This window comes from Tamandua tetradactyla, chromosome 1, assembly GCF_023851605.1.
Source record: "Tamandua tetradactyla isolate mTamTet1 chromosome 1, mTamTet1.pri, whole genome shotgun sequence".
NCBI classification, from domain to species: Eukaryota; Metazoa; Chordata; class Mammalia; order Pilosa; family Myrmecophagidae; genus Tamandua; species Tamandua tetradactyla.
Genome location: NC_135327.1, coordinates 230,653,561 through 230,659,164, shown reverse-complemented (window position 1 = coordinate 230,659,164; position 5,604 = coordinate 230,653,561). Strand labels below are relative to the sequence as shown.

Below are 5,604 nucleotides of genomic sequence, written 5' to 3'. Positions count from 1 at the left end.
ACCATTCATAGCTATTCCTGCTGATGAGCACACATGGTAAGTAACAGTACTGGAGTAATATTATTCGGCACTGATACTATGTTTCTGTTTTATTTCTCTCACCCCTTTCTCATAAAGATTCTCCTGCCCCTGATATGGCCTGGTTCCTAGTTAAAGATCATCATCTTTTTCATATTCTCATTAGCTGAGAAGATTTTATTTTGTGGTTTGTATCTTCACAAGTAGATTTTCTTGATACCCAAATACAAGATCGTAATACGAGGTTTGTTTGGTTTTTTTTCCTATCCACAAGCCCCCTTTCCCCCAAATATTCCCCAATGTTGCCAGTGCAATGAGCTGACCTGTTAAACATCATACTTATTTAAAATAATTCAGTGGGGATTTTTATCATATTTAGAATGGATTCATGTTGCCACGGTTAGTCTTGGACCTGATTTGACCACCTGCAAGAGGGGACTCCACAGCTCGTGAGGTCCCTGGAGGTCACTAGAGAATGAGAGAATTAGGTGGCTGCTCATGTTTTCCCTCCACCTCCTGGTCCTGAGCTTAGAGTCACCCTTTGGTGCTTTCTCCAGGGACTGCTTCCTGCCTGCTGTGCGTGGCCACCAGGCGCCTACAGACTTCTCCATCCGGCGCTCTCCACCTTCGGCTACGACCTGGAGATCTCGCAGGTCTTGGTGTTTATCTTCTGTTGACTTTCCCCCTTTCAAGCATGGGGTGCCTTTGTCCCTCACCCCTGCTCACGTAGCCTCGCATTTAGAGTGCCGATGCCTCTGTCCTCCACTTGATCCACTCGCGAGAAAACCATTCTTTCCGGACTTGGATCATGGTGACCTTTCAACAGCGTTCCCCCCCACCCCAATCCCTATAGAGTGTCTCTTTGCACTTTCCATACTGTCTTGCCCCAAAGAAGATTAAGTGATCTTTTTGGTTTAGTACAAAACATTTCCCAGTCCATAGAGCGAGAAAAAGTAAGTAGCCAATGTGATCATCTATATCCAATATGTTAGAAAGCTCTGAACCCTGGTTGCAACAGCATTTAGGGGACATGGAATATTTACATCCTACATAATGACAGTATGGACATCATATTTATGTGGGGGGCAATTATTGAAGATATCAAATAGATATAAAAATCCCAAATTTCAAAACCTAAGTCATATTTACTAATGAAAGATGGAAAGAGCACAAGGGATAAGAAATTGAAAACTGAACTGAAACTAAAGTGAAAACTAAAATATCTATGAGAAAAAAATATTTGGGGGGTGTGCATGGTCTGGGAATCGAACCCGGTCTCCCACACGAAAGGCGGGCATTCTACCACTGAACCACCTGTGCACCTTTATGAGAAGATTTAATGTAAGAGAGGTAGACTGCACACCTTCCATGCTGGAGACCTGGGTTCGATTCCCGGACCATGCAACACCCCCCCCCCCCAAAATTAAGAAAGTTGGTGATTTATCTTCAAAGTGACATCAGAAAAGAAAAGAACTAAAACTAGTGAGGCAGTCCCAAAAAATCAGTATGAAGAAAAATCTGCCTAAAGATGATGGATGATTTAATCAAGACAACTAGAATTAAAACAAAAGGTGAGAACATACACAGGTAGTAAAATACGTCCAAATTCTGTAGACCTAGAAAAAAAAAAGGAGGTATTGGACTTTTTAAGAATATATGGCATTAGCAGAAAGTAATAGATTTTTCCTGATATGTGCAAAAGACATTTATTAACAATAGCACGTTAGCATTTGCTAATTGTTTTGGATGCTCTGAGAGACTCTAAAGCTTTTATTTGCCTCTTAATACACAAATTATACTGCGATTTGTCTGTCATTGCAAGTAGGTCATAGAATACCGATGTTTGCATGTGCCTTTATCTTTTGCATATTCCAATGAATCAGCCACTATTAAATAATACCTATGTTCTACACAGAAACACAATGGCAACTAAATTGTGCAAATTTAAAAGTACCTGACCCTAACAGACTCAACAGGTTCTGTAAGAAAGCGCTGAGAGAATAATGCAGTATTGCTTCAGAGAACTTTTGTTGTTCTCATGGTTTTTATTCATAATAATATTAGATTCATGCAATACTATCTTATGCCATTCTCTGAAATATCCTTCTCCCTTTTCTGGTTTTGGTTAACTAATATTGTGCACATTATGAATTTTATTAGTTATATATTCAATATATAGCAGTAATGGTTGTATTTATTCCTTGCCCAATTTTTCTGAGATAAATACACTGCAGTAGTAGCATGACTTAGTCTGTAGACAGTCCTCATACTTATTATGATATAATGATGGCATCTCATGGCACACATCACTTCACACTTGCTCTGGGAATATCTGTCCCAGGATAAAATGAACACTGGCAAGCCTGGCCCTCGGAAACACAGAGGCTTCTGAACCACTGAAAAGGAGTCTGACATTCGACTTGCCTGTTTCATCTCCATCAACTGTGGGAAAGCCATTTTCAGCATTTTTTTCCCATTAAAATGGGAGTTCCCCTATCAATTGCTCCAAACTTATTTCCTGTATATTTTGCAGTAGGTCTCTTTTAGTGTAATATCATTGTATCTAATATATCCTTAATATAACCATAAGGAATGGAAAAAATTGTCTTCAACTTTGGAAGCATTGGTTCAGACCTGAGGACTATCATGGGTGAATTAAATCTGATGTCTTACAAAATGTTTGCTTTATCTTTTCATCCAGATCAGAAATGGGGGACAATTAAGAGCCTCTGAGATGACTGCAGTTGACACTCCCCTGTGTGTGGGTGGGTAGAAACTTGCTGGGTTGTCAGTTTCAGTCGTCTGAGAAGACAGCTGAAAGTTTTCACCACACCCCTTTCTTGACCTCTCCAGCTGCTGCATCACTTTGCACAAGCAGTCCTGCTCCTTGTACACGCTGATTGTAATCATCCACTTTCCTTGTGAGGCTGGCTTTGAGTCCTAAATAAAGGCTACTGCAATGGGATTCACCCAATGGCATTTCTCAAATTTCAGGGGTGCATATTTGTAGTTGCATTGATGTTAAATTTCTTTCCTAATGGAAATATAATGTTTATAGTAAATCAACTCCGTAGTAGTTTCTTTTTGGAGGATAAAAGAAATGGAAACACAGAAATATAATCCCTATTAAGAAAATAAACAGCTCTCTTATGTAAGCAAATGAGAGCTTTAGGGGGAAATCCCAGATGGCTAGGGGAATTCTGAAGGAAGTGAAAGTGGGAGCCTAGGTTGGAATAAATAATGGAACCAGATTAATGGGATATAAATAAATATGTTTATGCCCAAGTCAGTGCTATAAAGCCCATATTATTAAGTAGTCTTTAAGACTTTTGGTATGAGATTCTTTTCATGGATTTTAGTGTTGAGAACAGTTGTATGGATTCTGACACAGACTATATTAATATGAAAGAAAACTACAGGTAAAAGTTGATTTTTACTCACCGAGCAGTCTTTTGTTTGTCTCCAGGTAAATAGCTGAAAAACTGAAGTTACCTACCTATTAGACATGTGAGTGACATCCTAATGCTTGCATTTATCACAAAGGATTCACATTTAATGGCATTTTTTTTCACTTACTGGAAACTTTTTCCTCAAATTTGGTCCTTGAATGGGCAGGATTAACCCTGGTGAAGCAGTCTCAAGAAAAGAGATTAGAAAAACTGAGACATCCCAGAGCATTTGGGATATTAAGACTGAAAACTTGCGTTTGGACTTCTTACCTCCAGACCATGAGACAATAAATTTCCATTGCTCAAGCCAACCGGTTGTGTGGTATTTGTCGTAGCAGCTCTGGGAAACTAATACAATCAAGGAGCTCTACAGCATCATAAACCAACTACACCTAACAGACACCTGCAAACACATCACCCAAGAACAACAAAACACGCATTCTCCTAAAAGGATTGAACTCATATCAAGTACATTCCCTGATCACAGTGGAATGGAACTAAAAATCAAATCGAGAGGGGGTGCAAGGGTAGTTCAGTGGTAGAATTTTCACCCACATGCAGGAGACCTGGGTTTGGTTCCCAGTCCATGCACTTCGCAAGAAACAAACAAACAAGCAAAAACAAAGAAACAATAGAAAAAATATTCAACAAATGGTGCAGCAATAATGGGATACTCACATGGAAAACTAATGAAATGTGACCCCACTATACAGCTTACCAAAAAAAAAAATCAAATAGAGAAAGAAATTTGGAAAATTCAGAAATATTTGGAAATTAAACAATACACCCCTAATTAGCTTTTGGATTAAGGAAGAAATCTCAAGGACAATTAGAAAATATTTTGGAATGAGTGAAAATGAAAACACAGTTTACTAAAAGTTATGGGATGCAGCAAACGCAGTGCTAAGAGGGAAATGTATAGTTGTAAATACCCACATTAAAAACAGCAGAAAAATCTCAAAGCAGTAACCTAATCTTCCACCTCTGGGAACTAGAAAAATAAGTGCAAACTAAACCTAAACCCATCAGAGGAAGGAAATAATAAAGATTGAAGTGGAAATAAATGAAGCAGAGAATTGAAAAACAATAGAGAAAATCCGTGAAAACAAGCTGGTTCTTTGAAACCAGCTTTGAAAGATCAACAAAATTGACAACTCTTTAGCTCAAATAACCAACAAAAAAGGAGAGAATTGTCTAGTTACTGAACTCAAGAAGGAAAGAAGAAGCATGACTACTGAACTTTCAGATGAAAAAGGATTCTAAGAGAAAAACATGAACAATTTTTGCTCACAAATTAAATAATCTAGATGGAATAAACAAGAACCAAGAAGTCACAAAGTGCTAATGCTGAATCAAAAACCAAAAATCTGAGCTGACCTATAACATGCAAGGAAAGCAAATTTGTAATTAAAAAAAACTCACCACCAAGGAAAACTTGGGACCAATGGCTTCATAGTGCATTCTACCAAATGTTTAAAGAAGAATTAAGGCCAATCCTTCATAAATTCTTCCAAAAATTAAAAGAGAAGGGAAAACTTCCCAGAGGCCCAAATAACTCTGATACCAAAACCAGACTTGGGGAGCAAAGCAAAGCAAACTGCAGACCAAAAGACCTTATGAAATAGATGAAAAAATCGTGAATAAAATACTAGACAACTGAAGTCAGTATTTATAGAAAAGATTATAAACCATGACCAAGTGGGAGTTATACCAGAAATACAAGACTGTTTCAATCAATGCATTATGTAATATAGACTAAATGAAATGCATAATCATCATATCAGTAGATGAAGAAAAAGCATTTGGCAAAATCCAACACTCTTTCCTGATAAAAATAATCACAAACTAGGAATAGAAGAAAAGCTGCTCAACTTAATAAAGGGTATCAGTTTTAAACCCACAGGTACATACTAAATGGTAAAAGACTAAAAGTTTTCCTGCTAAGATCAGGAACAAGCCAAAGGTGTCCACTGTCACCGCTGTTCTTCAACAGTGTACTGGATATTCTTTCCAGGGCAATTGAGGAAGCAGATGAAATAAAATGCATCCAGTTTGGAATGGAATGTGTACATCTCTCTCTATAAAATTGTATACACTAGCCATGAACAAACTCAGTATGAGCTGGAGTGTGAATTAA

General features: G+C 37.9%; 1 long non-coding RNA gene across 1 annotated transcript; it reads right to left on the bottom strand.

The window, feature by feature from the left end:
• Positions 1-2,162: 2,162 nt before the first annotated feature.
• LOC143688371 (uncharacterized) lies at positions 2,163-3,532 on the bottom strand. Its single transcript, XR_013177972.1, has 2 exons — positions 3,460-3,532; positions 2,163-3,052 (listed from the first exon to the last, which is right to left on the bottom strand). It is a non-coding gene; the product is annotated as an uncharacterized LOC143688371 (long non-coding RNA).
• Between the last annotated feature and the right edge of the window lie 2,072 nt (positions 3,533-5,604).